Source organism: Heterodontus francisci, chromosome 35, assembly GCF_036365525.1.
Source record: "Heterodontus francisci isolate sHetFra1 chromosome 35, sHetFra1.hap1, whole genome shotgun sequence".
Lineage (NCBI taxonomy): Eukaryota > Metazoa > Chordata > Chondrichthyes > Heterodontiformes > Heterodontidae > Heterodontus > Heterodontus francisci.
This window is the reverse complement of record NC_090405.1, coordinates 20,577,231-20,597,705: the sequence shown is the minus strand read 5'-3', so window position 1 is coordinate 20,597,705 and position 20,475 is coordinate 20,577,231. Positions and strand designations below refer to the sequence as shown.

At 46.6% G+C, this 20,475-nt stretch overlaps 1 pseudogene; it reads right to left on the bottom strand.

The window, feature by feature from the left end:
- Window positions 1–17,911: 17,911 nt before the first annotated feature.
- On the bottom strand, window positions 17,912–18,020 carry LOC137350743 (U2 spliceosomal RNA; annotated as a pseudogene).
- Window positions 18,021–20,475: the final 2,455 nt, after the last annotated feature.

The window sequence follows — 20,475 nt, the reverse complement described above, 5'->3', positions numbered from 1 at the left end:
TGGTTTGTTGACATATCTCACTACCTTGTAGGGGAGAGGCTGGCATAGCAGTAATGTCACTGAACTGATAATCTCAGGACTCAGACTAATGCCCTGGGGATATGAGTTTAAATCCCACCATGGCAGCTGGTGGAATTCAGATTCAATTCATTAATGAATAATATAAAATCTGAGCAGTGGTGCCATGCAACTATGATTGATTTTCATTAAAAACCATCTGGTTCACTCATACCCTTTACAGAAGGCAATCTGCTGTGCTTACCTGGTCTGGCCTGTATGTGATGCTGGCACACAACAATTTGGTTTACTCTCACCTGTCCTCTGAAATGACCTAGCAAGCAATTCAGTTGTCAAGGGCAATTAGGAATGGGCATTAAATGCTGGCCTTGCCAGTGATGCCTACTTCCACTGACCTAATTTTTTAAACAATGGGTAACTTGAGGGGCCTGCCCTTATGTTGGATATTGCACTCCATTTGCCCACACATTTCTCACACCTCACCAGAGTAGGTTTTCAATTGACTGGTGCTCTCAGTTTGACGGACATCACTGACTTTGCTCCCATACATTTCTCTACTCATGATGGAGCAATCCATGGTCGTAGCAATGTACTGTTTATTTACCAACAACATTATACAAAAGTCTCCATCATTTGAGTGATTGCTAGTGGCATAAATGCTGTACAGCCCTTGCTCCTCTTTGGTTGGGCACTCTGGATTCACTTCAAGATTGTGAACTCCACCCTTATAACATCACTGTTTTCCATTACCACTGGAATTAGTTCCCTTTCCTTCTTTGGCCTCTGCTTGACAATTAAAACATTTTGCATTTCTGTACTGACATGATTGTGCTGTGTGGTTGCCCTTATGGTGATAACGACACTAAACTGCTATCATTGGCACTCTTCTGGCTATGTCTGTCCACTTTAGACTTGGCTGAAGCACTTTAACAGTGGACAGAAGCCTGTACTAGTTACCTGCATAGGACAAAATTCCCTAACATTCTTTGATGCCATCTCCATGGAAACAGCAATCTTACACACAATCTCAAATGTAAGATTTTGTGTGTTTAGTAACTTCGATTGGATTCTTTTGTTCACCAAATCCACACACAAATATGTCTCATAATGCATGGTCTAAGAATGTGCCAAAGTTGCAATGTAATAAAAATTCTTCAGTGCCACAATATACTCACCAACTGCTTCACTACTTTTCTGATTTCTGGTTCCAAATTTGTAGCATTCTGCTATCTCTCGTGGCTTAGGATTGAAATGTTCCTCCAACTTGGTGATATTGTTTTGACTGGCACATATTTTGCTTTGTTCAGAGCAGGAAGCTTTGTCAGCATGCCATACACTTCCAGGCCAATTTCCACAAGCAAAATTGTTTTCTTTTGCTCAGGAATTGCCTTATTCTGAGTCTTGACCTCCTCACCTTCCAGTCCCAAAATATTCTTAACTCTAAAAACATGCCCATTCTTTCCATATAGGAACTGAATGGTGCTCAAACCCTCTCATACGTTGCCATCTTTCAGCTGTATCCCATGAGTACAGCCAAATTTCCTCAATGAGCACGAAGACCGTGCGGTATCCTATTCAACTCAGGAGACAGTCTGAGGCTCAGGCTGTCCACAACCCAGCTAAATTCTCCACTATCCGAGCAACTAAGTCACCAGGAACTGGCTGATCTTGTTTACTGCAGTCCCTGCTGCTGTTTTCTGCCTATATTTACAGACTTTATCTTCCCCTTGTTGCCATTTTCTCTATAATATTCAGGTGGGTCGAGCAGAGAAAATGGATACCAAATATGGCCAGTTCAAGGAAGTGTTTATTCACGCCATTACGTCATCACGTCATGTGTGAATCACGTTCTGATCACTCCTTCCAGATGTGTGTCTGAATAAGTGAAAAACCCCCCTCACAATTAACAATGTTACCTTTCAGTGTTTTGTGGAGAAATTTCACGGCGTGACGTATGTCATTAATGTGTTCGTACAAATTTCAGAAAAATATGGAGTTGCAAATGATTTGCCAGGAAATCGTCTAAACATATCTCCATGTCTCCCACTCACTCGCAAAGAACTGCAAACTCACAGATTCAGAAAGAACCCAGAGATAGAAATTAATGTTCAGCACAGCTAGAGAGATCTGCACTAATGCATAGCTCAAAAAACACTTGAACACTGCATTTTGACCCTGTGACTTAGTTGGTCGAAGTACCTCTTTAATGAAAAGGTCAATCCTCGGTTCAAATCCCCTCAAAGCCTGACTTTCACTTGGTTTTCCAACTACTTTATTGAGCAGCACAATAAGACAGGACAGTAACAAAAGCAAAATACTGCAGATGCTGGAAATCTGAAACGAAAACAGAAAGTGCTGGAAATATTCAGCGGGTCTGGTGGCATCTGTGGACAGAGAAGCAGAGTTAACATTTCAGGTCTGTGACATTTTATCAGAACTGCTGAAATGTTAACTCTGCTCCTTTCTGCACAGATGCTTCCAGACCTGCGGAATATTTCCAGCACTTTCTGTTTTTATTTAAAACAGAACTCTATCTGTCTTTGCTGAGCGAAGGATTTCGGAATGGATGTTTGACGATTGTCCCTTCTTGTACAAAAATTCACTGCAAATACTATAAAGGTACCTCAGTCAACCACACCTCCTTTGATAGAAATTTGTTCATCATTGCATTTGATCTGAAAACCACTCTTGACATTAATCTCACTGAATCAGAGTGTGACGGATTGTATCTGTCAGTGTGTTCATGTCACTATGTGCTGCTTTCCACCGAGTCTGGGACACGATGCAAGGTGGAGGATTTGTCCGAGTTTTGGATTATATTGTCAGTTGAGAATGATAAAAACTGAAAGGAAGCAAATAAGAAATCCTTGTCCCCAGATTTGAGAATCTGGAGATCCACTTTGGGAAAGTGAATCAGAACAGAATGAAGGATGAACTGTCTGATTGCCCAGAAGTGATGAAGACACAGCTCAATCAGCACGTTCCCCTGGTTTATGATGCTGGAACATTCCTCACACAGAAATTATTCAACTCAGTAAAAATATTCTTACAGCTGATAACTTTGCTACCAATTGAAGGACTGTCTAATGTGGTTATCAAGTCAGAGTGAAAAGTTTATTAAACTTGGTTCCATTCAATCCAGCTGTCATAAACTTTGAACCTTTATTCATTTTATAAACAGTATTTGAAGGGTCTCGGTAACAATGTTCAGTGTTGATGAGAGTGGGGTCTAGGTGAGAAACTGCTGAGTGTGACAGGGTCAGGACTGAATGCAGGAAGTTCTCTAACAGTCTCTCTCTCTCTTTCTCCCTCTCTATTGCTGATGGGATTGAGTTCATTGACAACTGGCTGGTGTTTGAATAAATGAAGTTCCTTCCAACCATTTTTTGATTGACAGCTATAAAGAACTTTTTTGTCCCAGGACACAAAAATGAGCAAAAGTGGATCAGTGTAGGATGATTCTCGGTCTGTATAAAAGGGGTGTGATTTCAGCTGCCAAGGTCCAGTGGTTAAAGATTTCAACATTGAAATCCACTGGACTTATCCCAGTTTGGTTTGAGTGCTGCTCACAGAAGATCTATTCAGTGATTTTAATTATTTTTAATCTTTAATCCTCAATTTCCACAGAACGCAGGCACTGAAATAACTCATACTCCTCACCATTGCTATCCATTATCCAGGTAGTGGCTGCATGGTCTAATGGAGACACACTCGGAGGGCCCTGGGAGACGTTTCTTCTCGGGTTTTCGGGCTCTTTTGGTCCACCAACAGCAACCGGATGTCTGCTGAGGAACTCGGAGTGCCAGGCCGCTCAGAGGACAGACTTCCCAGGATCAATTTTAATCAGGGGACAAAATATCAATGGAAGAGAGCATAAAAAGTCCGAGGATTGAGGCTGAAATTCCTGATGTTTTGGAAGAAACCTGCAGATGTGGGACGTTAATATTTGCTCGGTGCAGATTCATTTTAGTTCGTTATTGTGTCCTGGGACAAACAAATGGCTGGCAGCTGTCAATCCAAAAAATAAAAATCAGAAGATTCTAGCAATTTCCACCCTTACAGCTCTCAGCAGTCTTGGTTGCATCCCAACCAGTCCTAATGACTTATCAACATGAAGTACAGCCAGCCGTTCCAGTATCTCCTATTTATTAGAGGTTATGTGCAAATGAATCCATTTGCAAATTATTGAAAGTGAGTGGTTTTATTGAAGAGGGTTGAAAGGAGGATGAGAGAATCGTGTGTGACAATGAAGTGGAATCAATGCAAGTAAAATTAGCAGGAACTGGAATGAAGGGGGTGGGGATCTCCTGGTCACATGGACTGATTGCAGAATTTTATAAAGATTTCTTTCATAGAGATTTTAACCATTTCATTTTTGTTATTTTTTTCATGGGATGTAAGCATCGCTGGCAAGACCATCATTTATTGCCCATCCCTAATTGCCCTGGTTTTGGTGAGCTGCCTACTTGAACCACTGCAGTCCACATGTTATAGGTACACACACAGTGCTATTAGGGAGGGAGTTCCGGGATTTTGATATGCCCTCGGCAAAATAGATCCAAGTCACGATGTTGTGTGGCTTGGAGGGGAGGTTGCTGGTTGCAGTGTTCCCATGTATCTGCTGCTATTGTCCTTCCAGGGAATCAGGGGGAAATCTCTCCGCTGGTTGGAGTCATACCTAGCACAAAGGAAGATGGTTGTGGTTGTTGGAGGTCAATCATCTGAGCTACAGGACATCACTGCAGGAGTTCCTCAGGGTCGTGTCCAAGGTCCAACCATCTTCAGCTGCTTCATCAATGACCTTCCTTCAATCAGAAGGTCAGAAGTGGGGATTTTCGCTGATAATTGCACAATGTTCAGCAGCATTCATGACTGCTCAGACACTGAAGCAGTCTGTGTAGAAATGCAGCAAGACCTGGACTATATCCAGGCTTGGGCTGATAAGTGGCAAGTAACATTCATGCCACACAAGTGCCAGGCAATGACCATCTCCAACAAGAGAGAATCTAACCATCTCCCCTTGACATTCAATGGCATTACCATCGCCGAATCCCCCACTATCAACATCCCAGGGGCGACCATTGACCAGAAATTGAACTGGAGTAGCCAAAAAAATACTGTGGCTACAAGAGCAGGTCAGAGGCTAGGAATCCTGCGGCAATTAACTCACCTCCTGACTCCACAAAGCCTGTCCACCATCGACAAGGCACAAGTCAGGAGTGTGATGGAATACTGTCCACTTGCTGGATAGGTGCAGCTCCAACAACACTCAAGAAGCTCGATACCATCCAGGACAAAACAGCCCACTTGATTGGCACCCTATCCACAAACATTCACTCCCTCCGCCACTGATGCACAGTGGCAGCAGTGTGCACATTTTTAAAATTCATTCATGGGATGTAGGCATCGCTGGCTAGGCCAGTATTTATTGCCCATCTCTAACTGCCCTTGAGAAGGTGGTGGTGAGCTGTCTTGAACCACTACAGTCCATGTGAGGTAGGTACACTCACAGTGCTGTTCGGAGGGGAGTTCCAGGATTTTGACCCAGTGACAGTGAAGGAACCGCGATATAGTTCCAAGTCAGGATAGTGTGTGACTTGGGGGGAACTTGCAGTTGGTGGCGTTTCCATGCATTTGCTGCCCTTGTCTTCTAGTTGGTATAGGTTGAGGGTTTGGAAGGTGCTGTCGAAGGACCCTTGGTGCGTTGCTGCAGTGCATCTTGTAAAAAAAATGGTGGTAGAGGTCGGGTGTTTGGAAGGTGCTGTCTAGGATGTTAAACGCTGCTGCCACTGTCCACCAGTGGTGGAGGGAGTGAATATTTAAGGTGGTGGACGGGGTGTTGATCAAGTGAACTACTTTGTCCTGGATGGAGTCGAGCTTCCAGAGTGTTGTTGGAGCTGCATTCATCCAGGCAAGTGGAGAGTATTCCATTACACACCTAACTTGTGCCTTGCAGATGGTGGACACGGTTTGGTGAGTCAGGAGGTGTGTTACTCAGAGAATAACATAAAAGGCTTTGCTATGGATACCCGCATAGGTCCTAGTTATGCCTGTCTTTTTGTGGTGTATGTCAAACATTCCTTTCTCCAGTCCTACTCAGGGCCCCACCCGCCAGCTCTTTTTCCGGTAGAATGATGACTGTGTCAGTGTCATTTCCTGCTCCTGCCCCGAACTGGAAAACTTCATCAACTTTGTTTCCAATTTCCACCCTTCCCTCACCTTCACATGATCTATCTCCGACACTTCCCTTCCCTTTGTGACTTCTCTGTCTCCATCTCTGAGGATAAGGCTGTCCACTAATATTCATTCTAAGCCCACTGACTCCCACAGTTACCTTGACTACACTTCCTCACACCCTTCTTCTTGTAAGGACTCCATTCCATTCTCTCAGTTTTTCCATCTCAGACACATCATTTCTGATGATGCAACCTTCGACAACAGCACTTCTGATGTGTTTTCATTTTTCCTCAACCGAGGATTTCCCCCCAGCTGTGGTTGACAGGGCTCTCAAACATGTCTGACAAATTTCCTGCACTTCCACCCTCATCCCTTCTCCTCCCTCCCAGAACTGCAATCAAGTTCCACCCGACCTGCCTGCACATCCAAAGGATCATTATCCACCATTTCTGCCACCTCCAGCGTGATGCCATTACCAAACCCATCTTCCCTCCCCTGTCAGCAATCCAAAGGACCGTTCCCTCCGTGACACCCTAGTCCACTCCTGCATTACCCCTGACACCTTGTCCCCTTCCCATGACATCTTTGCATGTAATTGCAGGAGGCATAGATCCTGTCCTTTTACCTCCCCTCTCTTCACCATCCAAGGTCCCAAACACTCCTTCCAGGTGAAGCAGCGATTTACCTGTACTTCTTTCAATTTAATACATTGTATTCGCTGCTCACAATGCAGCCACCTCTACATTGGGGAGATCAAACATAGATTGGGTGACTGCTTTGCGGAACATCTCTGCTCAGTCCGCAAGCATAAACCCAAGCTTCCGGTTGCTTGCCATTTCAATTCACCACCCTGCTCTCATGCCCACATTTCTGTCCTCGGCCTGCTGCAGTGTTCCAGTGAAGCAAGCTCCAGGAACAGAACCTCATTTTCTGATTAGACACTCAACAGCCTTCCGGACTGAACATTGAGTACAATAATTTCAGAGCATGACTGGCTCTTTTAGATTATTTTATTTTATTTTATCATTTTTTGTCGCCATGTGTCTGCCTTAATCTTGATTTTTCAAGTTTGTGCTTTTGGACAGAACTGTTCATTATTCTGTCATTAACACTCTCTCTATACTAATGTTTTGCCTTTCACTGCAACCTTAGCACTCTCCCTTTACCGCATGACCTATTTGTCAGTTAATCTCTCCTGCCCTCTGCCCTAACACATACCTTCCATTTTGTTCTCTTCCCCACCTCCACCCCCATCCCTCCGACAACCCCACTTCACTTACTTAAAACCTATTACATTGAGTGTGGGACAAATTCCATCCATCCTTTGTACTGTATGAGATTAATTTTGCCACACTTTCTGGTACATTATATCTAAGTGAATTTAATTCTAAATATATCTGTGGTACTGTGTCTGAGTGTGAGATTATTTGAGTGTCAGTCTATGGAACTAAATGTGATTGTTTGATTCATTCTGTATGTCATTCATGAGTGTTGTATGGGAATGTGGGGCAGCTTCTGTATCTATCTGCTACTGTGGCTGAATGTGGATATCATTCTGTATCTGTCAATGTCTGGAACTAAATGTGAGTGTGAGCTTCATTGTGTATACATCAGTCTTATTGTCAGAATGTGTTTGATTCATTCTCAATGTGTCAGTCTAAGGTACTATGTATGTGCGTGGTTTTAATTAAGTGTGTCACTTTATGTGAGCTTGGGTCTCATTGTATATCTGTCACTCTCTGGTTCTTTCCGTGACAGTGAGATTAATTCTCTATCTGCTGGTCTCTGAACTTAATTGATTTTGTGATTCACTCTGTGTTTGTCAGTCTATGATACTGTGAATAATTGGGGGATATATATGGTGTTTGTCTGAACTTGGTATTGAGTATGATTGTAGTGATTCATTGTGTATCTGTCAGTATCCAGACTGAATGTGAAACAAGATGCATTCTGCACATGTAAATAACTGGTATTCTATGGAAGTGAACTCAGTTCCGAAGAAGGGTCACTGACCCGAAACGTTAACTCTGCTTCTCTTTCCACAGATGCTGCCAGACCTGCTGAGTGAATCCAGCATTTCTTGTTTTTGTTTCAGATTTCCAGCATCCGCAGTATTTTGCTTTTATCTATAATATGCCTGTCAGTCTTTGACACTGTATCTGATTGTGGTATTGACTCAATATCTTTCAGGTTTTGGTACTATATATGGGTGTGGATCAAGTTCTGCATGTCAGTCTCTGTTACTCTATGTGAGTGTGGGAAAACCTTTATGTAACTGTCAGTCTCTTGCAATGAATGCAAGTGTGGGATTAATTCTCTTTTCAACAGTATCTGGTACTGACTGTGAGCATGTGACTCCTCCAATATCTGTCAATGTTTGCTCTTGTATGTGAATGTGCAATGCTTCCTATGTCTTTCAGTGCCTAGTACAGTGTGTATGGGTGGGATTAATTCCGTACCTGTCAGTATCTGGCACTGAATGAGATTGTGGGATTCATTCTTAGAATTAGAATTAGAACATTACAGCGCAGTACAGGCCCTTCAGCCCTCGATGTTGCGCCGACCTGTGAAACCATCTGACCTACACTATTCCATTTTCATCCATATGTCTATCCAATGACCACTTAAATGCCCTTACAGTTGGTGAGTCTACTACTGTTGCAGGCAGGGCATTCCACGCCCCTACTACTCTGAGTAAAGAAACTACCTCTGACATCTGTCCTATATCTATCACCCCTCAACTTAAAGCAATGTCCCCTCGTGTTTGCCATCACCATCCGAGGAAAAAGACTCTCACTATCCACCCTATCCAACCCTCTGATTATCTTATATGTCTCTATTAAGTCACCTCTCCTCCTCCATCTCTCCAACGAAAACAACCTCAAGTCCCTCAGTCTTTCCTCGTAAGACCTTCCCTCCATACCAGGCAACATCCTAGTAAATCTCCTCTGCACCCTTTCCATAGCTTCCACATCCTTCCTATAATGCAGTGACCAGAACTGCACGCAATACTCCAGGTGCAGTCTCACCAGAGTTTTGTACAGCTGCAGCATGACCTCGTGGCTCCGAAACTCGATCCCCCTACTAATAAAAGCTAACACACCATATGCCTTCTTAACAGCCCTATTAACCTGGGTAGCAACCTTCAGGGATTTATGCACCTGGACACCAAGATCTCTCTGTTCATCTACACTACCAAGAATCTTCCCATTAGCCCAGTACTCTGCATTCCTGTTAATCCTTCCAAAGTGAATCACCTCACACTTTTCAGCATTAAACTCCATTTGCCATCTCTCAGCCCAGCTCTGCAGCCTATCTATGTCCCTCTGAACCCTACAACATCCTTCGGCACTATCCACAACTCCACCGACCTTCGTGTCATCCGCAAATTTACTAACCCACCCTTCTACACCCTCTTCCAGGTCATTTATAAAAATGACAAACAGCAGTGGCCCCAAAACAGATCCTTCCGGTACACCACTAGTAACTAAACTCCAGGATGAACATTTGCCATCAACCACCACCCTCTGTCTTCTTTCAGCTAGCCAATTTCTGATCCAAAGCTCTAAATCACCTTCAACCCCATACTTCCGTATTTTCTGCAATAGCCTACCGTGGGGAACCTTATCAAATGCCTTACTGAAATCCATATACACCACATCCACTGCTTTACCCTCATCCACCTGTTTGGTCACCTTCTCGAAAAACTCAATAAGGTTTGTGAGGCACGACCTACCCTTCACAAAACCGTGCTGACTATCGCTAATGAACTTATTCTTTTCAAGATGATTATAAATCCTGTCTCTTATAACCTTTTCCAACATTTTACCCACAACCGAAGTAAGGCTCACAGGTCTATAATAACCAGAGCTGTCTCTACTCCCCTTCTTGAACAAGGGGACAACATTTGCTATCCTCCAGTCTTCCGGCACTATTCCTGTCGACAATGACGACAAAGATCAAGGACAAAGGCTCTGCAATCTCCTCCCTAGCTTCCCAGAGAATCCTAGGATAAATCCCATCTGGCCCAGGGGACTTATCTATTTTCACACTTTCCAAAATTGATAACACCTCCTCCTTGTGAACCTCAACCCCATCTAGCCTAGTAGCCTGAATCTCAGTATTCTCCTCAACAACATTTTGTTTCTCTACTGTAAATACTGACGCAAAATATTCATTTAACACTTCCCCTACCTCCTCTGATTCCACACACAACTTCCCACTACGATCCTTGATTGGCCCTAATCTAACTCTAGTCATTCTTTTATTCCTGATATACCTATAGAAAGCCTTAGGGTTTTCCCTGATCCTATCCGCCAATGACTTCTCGTGTCCTCTCCTTGCTCTTCTTAGCTCTCCCTTTAGATCCTTCCTGGCTAGCTTGTAACTCTCAAGCGCCCTAACTGAGCCTTCACGTCTCATCCTAACATAAGCCTTCTTCTTCCTCTTGACAAGCGCTTCAACTTCTTTAGTAAACCACGGCTCCCTCGCTCGACAACTTCCTCCCTGCCTGACAGGTACATACTTATCAAGGACACGCAGTAGCTGCACATTGAATAAGCTCCACATTTCGATTGTTCCCATCCCCTGCAGTTTCCTTCCCCATCCTACGCATTCTAAATCTTGCCTAATCGCATCATAATTTCCTTTCCCCCAGCTATAATTTTTGCCCTGCAGTATATACCTGTCCCTGCCCATCGCTAAGGTAAACCTAACTGAATTGTGATCACTATCACCAAAGTGCTCACCTACATCTAAATCTAACAGCTGGCCGGGTTCATTACCCAGTACCAAATCCAATGTGGCATCGGCCCTGGTTGGTCTGTCTACATACTGTGTCAGAAAACCCTCCTGCACACACTGGACAAAAACTGACCCATTTAAAGTACTCGAACTATAGTATTTCCAGTCGATATTTGGAAAGTTAAAGTCCCCCATAACAACTACCCTGTTACTCTCGCCCCTGTCGAGAATCATCTTCGCTATCCTTTCCTCTACATCTCTGGAACTATTTGGAGGTCTATAAAAGACTCCCAACAGGGTGACCTCACCTCTCCTGTTTCTAACCTCGGCCCATACTACCTCAGTAGACGAGTCCTCAAACGTCCTTTCTGTCGCTGTAATACTCTCCTTGATTAACAATGCCACACCCCCCCCCTCTTTTACCATCTTCTCTGTTCTTACTGAAACATCTAAATCCCGGAACCTGCAACATCCATTCCTGCCCCTGCTCTGCCCATGTCTCCGAAATGGCCACTACATCGAGATCCCAGGTACCAACCCATGCTGCAAGCTCACCCACCTTGTTCCGGATGCTCCTGGCGTTGAAGTAGGCACACTTTAAACCAGGTTCTTGCTTGCCAGTGCCCTCTTGCGTCCTTGTAACCTTATCCCTGACCTCACTACTCAACATCCTGTACACTGGCACTACATTTTAGGTTCCCATTCCCCTGCTGAATTAGTTTAAACCCCCCCGAAGAGCACTAGCAAATCTCCCCCCCAGGATATTGGTACCCCTCTGGTTCAGGTGAAGACCATGCTGTTTGTAGAGGTCCCACCTACCCCAGAAAGAGCCCCAATTATCCAGGAAACCAAAACCCTCCCTCCTACACCATCCCTGCAGCCACGTGTTCAACTCCTCTCTCTCCCTATTCCTCGCTTCGCTATCACGTGGCACGGGCAACAACCCAGAGATAAAAACTCTGTTTGTTCTCGCTCTAAGCTTCCACCCTAGCTCCCTGAATTTCTGCCTTAAATCCCCATCTCTCTTCCTACCTATGTCGTTGGTGCCTATGTGGACCACGACTTGGGGCTGCTCCCCCTCCCCCTTAAGAATCCCAAAAACACGATCCGAGACATCACGAACCCTGGCACCTGGGAGGCAACATACCAACCGTGCTTCTCTCTCATTCCCACAGAACCTCCTATCTGTTCCCCTAACTATGGAGTCCCCAATGATTAAAGCTCTGCTCCTCTTCCCCCTTCCCTTCTGAGCAACAGGGACAGACTCTGTGCCAGATACCCGTACCCCATTGCTTACCCCTGGTAAGTCGTCCCCCGCAACAGTATCCAAAACGGTATACCTGTTGTTGAGGGAAACGGCCAGAGGGGATCCCTGCACTGCCTGCTGGTTCCCTCTCCTTCCCCTGACGGTAACCCATCTACCTACTTTTACCTGAGGTGTGACTACCTCCCCATAACTCCTCTCAATAACCCCCTCCGCCTCCCGAATGATCCGAAGTTCATCCAGCTCCAGCTCCTGTTCCCTAACGCGGTTCTCGAGGAGCTGGAGTTGGGTGCACTTCCCGCAGATGCAGTCAGCAGGGACACTCTTGGCGACCCTGACCTCCCACATTCCGCAGGAGGAACAGACAACTGCCTTCACTTCCATTCCCTCTATTCTAAATTCCCAACAAATCTACTGAAAAACCAAAAAACTGTCAAAACTTGTTAGGTTAGCAATCCAACGGACAGAACTTCTTAAATAAAAAGCTTACCTTATCAACACAACAAAGTCCTTTTTTTTAATTTCCAAAATATACTTTATTCATAAAAATCTGTAAAAATTACATTGCCAAACAGTACCAAAAAATACAAACATTGCAAGGGAGATCAGTTTCCTTCAATACTGTCATGAGTTTCTTCCCAACCATTCCGTTTCACAATTGTCATGTCAATTACAGTTTTACATTTACAGCAATTGAGAATTTTAACGATACAGTTCGAGGGGTTTCCCTTGGATCCAGCCCCTCAGTCAAGCTTGGTGGGGGACCCTTACACTGTGCTCTTTCCCCATTGAGCCTTTGCTGCGGCTGCCCCAAGCTTTAGTGCGTCCCTCAGCACGTCGTCCTGGACCTTGGAATGTGCCAGTCTGCAACATTCGGTGGTGGACAACTCTTTGCGCTGGAAGACCAGCAAGTTTCGGGCAGACCAAAGGGCGTCTTTCACCGAATTGATAGTCCTCCAGTAGCAGTTGATGTTTGTCTCGGTGTGCGTCCCTGGGAACAGCCCAGAGAGCACAGACTCCTGTGTTACAGAGCTGCTTGGGATGAACTTTGACAAAAACCACTGCATCTCTTTCCACACCTTCTTTGCAAAGGCACATTCCAGGAGGAGGTGGGCGACCGTCTCTTCCCCACCACAGCCAACGCGGGGGCACTGTGCGGAGGGGGCGAGACTTCGGGTGTGCATGTAGGATCTGACGGGGAGGGCCCTTCTCACCACCAGCCAAGCTACGTCTTGGTGCTTGTTTGAAAGTTCTGGTGATGAGGCATTCCGCCAAATGACTTTGACGGTCTGCTCGGGGAACCATCCAACATGATCCACTGTTTCCTTTTCCCGTAGGGCCTTGAGGACATTCCGTGCAGACCACTGCCTGATGGACCGGTGGTCAAAGGTGTTTTCCCGCAGAAACTGCTCCACGAAGGATAGGTGGTACGGCACGGCCCAACTGCACGGAGCGTTCCGCGGCAATGTGACCAGGCCCATCCTTCGCAACACCGGGGACAGATAGAACCTCAGCACGTAGTGAGACTTGGAGTTTGCGTACTGGGGATCGACACACAGCTTGATGCAGCCGCACACGAAGGTGGTCATCAGGATGAGGGCCGCGTTGGGTACATTTTTCCCGCCCTTGTCCAGAGATTTGAACATCGTGTCCCTCCGGACCCGGTCCATTTTAGATCCCCAGACGAAGCGGAAAATGGCTCGGGTGACTGCCACGGCGCAGGAGTGGGGTATGGGCCAGACCTGCGCCACGTAGAGCAACAACGTGAGGGCCTCGCACCTGATGACCAGGTTCTTACCCACAATGGAGAGAGATCACTGCCCCCACATGCCCAACTTTTGTCGTACCTTGGCTACTCGCTCCTCCCATGTTTTGGTGCACGCCCCGGCCCTTCCGAACCATATCCCCAGCACCTTCAGGTAGTCTGACCTGACGGTGAAGGGGACAAAGGATCGGTCAGCCCAGTTGCCAAAGAACATGGCCTCACTCTTGCCGTGGTTAACTTTGGCTCCCGAGGCCAGTTCGAACTGGTCGCAGATGCTCATCAGTCTGCGCACGGACAGCGGATCCGAGCAGAAAACGGCGACGTCATCCATGTACAGGGAGGTTTTGACCTGAGTGCCTCCGCTGCCTGGGATTGTCACCCCTCTTATGCTCGCATCCTTCCTAATAGACTCAGCAAAGCGTTCAATACAGCAAACAAACAAGACCGGGGACAGAGGGCAGCCCTGTCTGACTCCAGATTTGATCGGGAAACTTTCCGATTCCCACCCGTTGATTGAGACTGCGCTCCTGATGTTTGTGGAGAGCAGTTGGATCCAATTGCAGATTCCCTCCCCAAACCCCATTTTGGAAAGCACGTCCATCATGTAGGTGTGCGATATCCTGTCAAAAGCCTTCTCCTGATCCAGGCTGATGAGGCAGGTGTCCACCCTCCTGTCCCGTACATAGGTGATCATATCCCTGAGTAGCGCAATGCTATCAGAGATTGTCCTGCCTGGTATAGTATAGGTCTGATCAGGGTGAATCACCAACTCCAGAGCAGACTTGACTCGACTGGCTATGACTTTGGACAGAATCTTGTAATCAACATTAAGCAGTGAGATGGGCCGCCAATTTCTGATTTCTGCCCTCTCCCCCTTCTGCTTGTAAATGAGGGTGATGATGCCTTTTCTCATGGATTCTGACATGCTGCCGGCCAGGAGCATACTCTCGTATACTTCCAGCAGGTCCGGGCCGACCCAGTCCCACAGGGCCGAGTACAACTCGACCGGTAAGCCGTCGCTCCCGGGAGTTTTACTCGTCTCGAAAGACTCGACGGCCTTTGTCAGCTCGTCCAGAATTAGCGGCTTGTCCAGTCTCTCCCTCCTGCTGTCATCTAAGACCTCTGTAATAGATGACAGGAAGGACTGGGAGGCTCTGCTGTCTGTGGGCTTCGCGTCATACAGCCCAGCATAAAAGGATTTGCTGATCCTTAATATGTCGGACTGCGAAGACGTTACCGAGCCATCTTCTTCCTTCAGGCTGCTGATAAAAGAGCTCTCTCTGTGTACCTTTTGGAAGAAGTAACGCGAGCACGTCTCATCCTGCTCGATGGAGCGGACTCTGGACCGGAAGATGATCTTGGAGGCCTCCTTGGCTAAGAGCGAGGCCTGCTGGCTCTTCACCTCTTGGAGGTCCTCCTTGACCTCGACCCCCATTGACTGCAACCGGAGTAGATTTTGCATAATTTTCTGGAGTCGGGACAGTTCCCTCTGTCTCTCTCTCGCCTTCTGAACACCTTTGTGGATGAAGAACCTCTTGATGTTCTCCTTAATCGCTTCCCACCAGTGAACTGGAGACTCAAAGAGGGGTTTCACGGTCCTCCAACCTTTGTAATCCCTTTTGAGTTCCTCAACGTTCTCTGGGGTCAGCAGTGTCGCATTGAGCTTCCACGTCCCTCTGCCAACCCGCTGGTCGTCCTGTAAGTGACAGTCGGCCAGTAAGAGGCAGTGGTCGGAGAAGAACACCGGCTTGACGTCGGTGGATCCAACCGTGACAGCACGGGACACAAACAGGAAGTCAATCCTGGAACGGGCAGACCCGTCCGATCTTGACCATGTGTATCTGCGCTGCGCTCCGTCTGCAGGTTTGCTGAAGACGTCGTGCAGTTTGGCATCTTTAACTGTTTCTATTAGGAATCTGGACGTGGCGTCCAGTTTGCTGTCGTCACTGCCGGATCGTCCAGCGGCATCGATGATGCAGTTGAAGTCACCACCTAGGATGATGGCCTGGATGTCGCCAGCAGCAGTGGGAGCTGCTGGAAGACGGTCAGCCGCTCGCTGCGTTGTACCGGGGCGTACACGTTGATCAACCGGAGCGGAGCGTTGTTGTACATCACGTCTGCTACGAGGAGGCGGCCGCCCACCACCTCCTTAACTTCGGAGATGGTGAAGTTACCTCCCCGCAGCAGAATACCCAGGCCGGAGGAACGGCAGTCATTACCCCCCGACCAGATCGATGGCCCGTGGGACCACCATCGCGACCACTGCCTGTAGGTGCTGAGGTGTGGTATTGCACACTCCTGCAGAAACAGTAGGTCAGCTTTGACCTTGGCAAGGTAATCCAAGGTTGAAACACATCGCGTAGTAGATTTAATGCTACGCACATTAATGGAAGCAATTCTTCCACCCATTTTTTACTAAAAATTAGTTGTTGCTTTGCATACCATTTGTCCTCGCTAGTCCCAGTCCTTCGGGATGTTCCTGCATACCCATCGTGTGCGCAAGCAGTTTCACGTTGGTTGGGCTCAGAAACCCCTCCTGATTTTTCATGCAGGGTTTGTGCCGCTCGGGTGACATCGGGGGGGTCTTGTAGGCAGAGAGGATTGGGTTGTCCTCAGCTGCTTCCATCTGTTCCTCCTCGAAAACATCACAGCTCCCGGTCTCCCGGAGCTCAGGTGCGCCAGACGTGTCTTTGCTCCCGGTGTCCCGGAGCTGAGATGCGTTGGCCACGTCGTTACATGTGGGGCATTGGGGTTGGGGCACGCCGGGCCCATCACAGCTTCCAGTGCCCGGGGGCTGGGATGCTTTATCATCCATCTCGGAGTTCTGCCACCTCTTTTGAAGGGGCTGTCGTTCCAGCATTTCCCCGTCCAGTGAAGAGGAGTTGTTGCAGTCTGATTCAGAAGAGAGCCTCCTCTTGCCACTGGTTTGGGTGGTGGCTTTGGGATGTTTTTTCCTTGTGGTTTTCCTCTGGACCACTTGCCACTGACCTGTTTGTCCATCTGCTGCCTCCTCCTCCATTGATTCTGTCTGTGGAGGAGGGGTTTCCAGGCGCTGGGTAGGTGCTGGGTCGTTGGTTTCAGCTGCCTCCCCTTCCTTCTCAGGTTGAAGTTCCTCACTGCGGAGAAGGTTGCTGGTCTCCTTTCGAACAGCGGACGCCTTCGTCGAACCTTCTCGCGGCCTTTCCTTGGACCTTGCTGCCTGAGCATAGCTGAGGCAACGTTTGGGGCAGGTCTTGTAGAGATGGCCTGCCGCACCGCACAAGTTGCAACACTTAGTCTGCTTACAGTCCTTGGTCTGATGGCCTTCCTCCTTGCAGTTCTTGCAAACAACCGTGCTGCAGTTGGCTGCCATGTGACCAGATTTGCCACAGGTGCGGCAAACTCTGGGCTGCCCAGCGTAGACCAAGAAGCCTCGACTTCCCCCGATAGCGAAGCTGGAGGGAGGGTGGATGATGGCTCCACTGGGATCTACCTTCAAGGTCACCTTGACCTGCCGCTTGCTGGTCCAGATCCCAAAGGGGTCCTTGACATCAGTGCTGGCCACCTCGACATACCTGGCGAGAAAGGTGAGTACATCCACCACCGGAACATGGGGGTTGTAGAGGTGAATTGTCACCACCCGGTCCCGTTGTGACGGAAGTGTGAAGAGCGGCTCCGCTGTGAGGATCGACAGTGGCGCCCGGTCCCCTTTCTCCTTGAACGCCTTCAGGAACTTGATGCATCCCGCCACGTTCCGGAACGTCACGTCAAAGTATCCACTGCTGGGGAAATCCTGCAGGCAGAAGACATCCGTCGCTTGAAATCCGCAGCAATCGAAGAGAATTTTCTTGATGAAGAAGGTGCGATCAACCGGTGCATCTCCTTCCTTGTCCTTCACGACCACCCGAACGGTGTTCCGCACTCCCTGGCCCGAAGCTCGAAAATTGGTTATAGCCATTTTACTCAAAGCTTCCCCAGGATCAAAAGGCAATGATCATGGTCTCTTCTCAATCAAATAAGCACTGATAAGAACAGATACTACACTTGATCTTAGCCAAAAGGCCGAGAAGTCCTTTTTTTTTTGTTAGAGGAGGAGGGTGGGTGGGAGACACGACACGTGTAGTGTATCGGGTACAGCCACCACCCAAATATATAGTTTTTACTTACCCAGCAGTCCCCTGGTCCTCCGAAAACAAAAGGGAATTAACTTTTAAACTCCCACTGAAATTGACTTCCCAGCTGTAAGCCCGCTCTCGCACCTTCGCTACTGTCAAGCTGCAGTCACCAAAACTAAAAGAAAGAGATTATAAACCACCCAAATATATAGTTTTTACTGACCCAGCAGTCCCCTGGTCCTCCGAAAACAAAAGGGAATTAACCTTTAAACTTCCACTGAAATTGACTTCCCAGCTGTAAGCTCGCTCTCGCACCTTCGCTACTGTCAAGCTGCATTCTGTTGTTTGTCAATCTCTGCTACTGTACATGAGTGATATCTGTTATGCATATGTTATTTTCTGGTACTGGAAGTGAATGTTGGTTTTATTCTTCAGCTGTTAGTCTCTGGTACTGCATATGAGTCTGGGTCTCATTCAGTGTCAGTCAATTTCTGGTACACTCTCTGCATGTGCACATCCAGGGCTCATTCTGCATTTGGCAGTCTCTGGTACTGAATGTGTGTTACAATTCATTTTTTATGTGTCTGTTTCTGGGACAGTCAGTTACAGTGGGATTAATTTTGTATCTCTCAGCTACTGCCATTGTCTGCAAATGTGATACATTGTGTATCTATGAAATTCTGTTACAGGATTCCTCTGTACCTGCACTTAATATGTATCTCAGTGATGGTATTGAGAACTATTTGTTTAATGCCATGATGTGTCACGATTTGCTTGCCTCATTTGTATTTCAAAATATGGATCACATTTTAACTGTGTGTTTTATTGAGTTGTGGTGTGAGAGTTTTAGGAACATAGGATCATAGGAGCAGGACATTCAGCCGATTGAGCATGCTCTGCCATTCAAGATGATCATGGCTGATCATCCACTTCAATGCCTTTTTCACACACTATCCTCATATCCCCTTATGTCATTTGTATTTAGAAATCTGTCACTCTCTGCTTTAAACATACTCAATGACTGAGCTTCCACAGCCCTCTGGGGTACAGAATTCCAAATGTTTAACAACGCTCTGAGTAAAGAGGTTTTTCCTCATTGCTATCTGTTTTGGACTAATATTTAGTCTGTAACTCTGAACACATTTGTGAATGATGGCATATGTTTCAAACTCACAAATGGTGTGCTCAGTACAATTAGAATCATTGAATTGATACTCTATCTTTCGTTACAGCTCTTACAGAGATTATTGGACTGGTATGAAATGAGTAGTGCAGTGTGCACTAATTGACATAATACTATAACTTTATTTTTGATACTGTATGAGATGTTTGTACTACATTGTAATCTGTCACTGAGTCTGCAGTCTGGGCTACATTTATTTTATTTATTTATTTAGAGATACAGCACTGAAACAGGCCCTTCGGCCCACCGAGTCTGTGCCAACCATCAACCACCCATTTATACTAATCCTGCACTAATTCCATATTCCTACCACATCCCAACATTTCCCTACCACCTACCTGCACTAGGGGCAATTTTATAATGGCCAATTTACCTATCAACCTGCAAGTCTTTGGCATGTGGGAGGAAACCGGAGCACCCGGAGGAAACCCACGCAGACACAGGGAGAACTTGCAAACTCTACACAGGCAGTACCAAGAATTGAACCCGGGTCGCTGGAGCTGTGAGGCTGCGGTGCTAACCACTGCGCCACTGTGCCGCCTCTAGGGAATCTAAGGATTCATTCTGTACCTTTCCATCAGCTGCTCTACCTGATATTTAATTTGTAGCTTAGGCTGCACTTTTGTGGGATTAATCCGGTGCCTTTCAATCTGATGGTGGGTGTGATTTTGAACTGAGATTGATAGACCTACCTTTCAGCAGTACTGAGTTGGGGTGAATTGGAAACAACTTCTGCCTCTCCTGCATTGTTTGATTGTCTGCTGGATTGAAAATGTGTCTCTGGAACTTGGGATCAGTGCGAGTCTGACTACTTCTGCTCTCTGTGCCTGTGGAACTCATGGCCTGTCTGTGTCTCTGTGCTCTGGGTGTGATAATGTACCTACTCTGTGTTAGAAGGAGTGGACTGCACTTTTCCTTGTGCTGGGGAATCACCACCTTCCTTCAGGTTCCTTCAAGTTTTTGCCTACAGGGAGAAAGAAAAATATCTCTGTAACTCAAGATCAATTGAGGTAGAAGCTAGAAAAGTCATTGTTACGACCAGGTGAGAAAGGCTCCCCCTCTCAGCCTCTTCCTTACCTGTAACAGGGTTTCACTTTTTAAAACACCATGTTTTAGCTTCACTACTCCCTAATTCTAATGGCAAAGAAATCAACCAGGCATGTTTTCTCAGATTTAAAAAAGAACAGTGTAAGTTTATTAACCTTAAAAATCTAATTCAGTTAAAATGAAT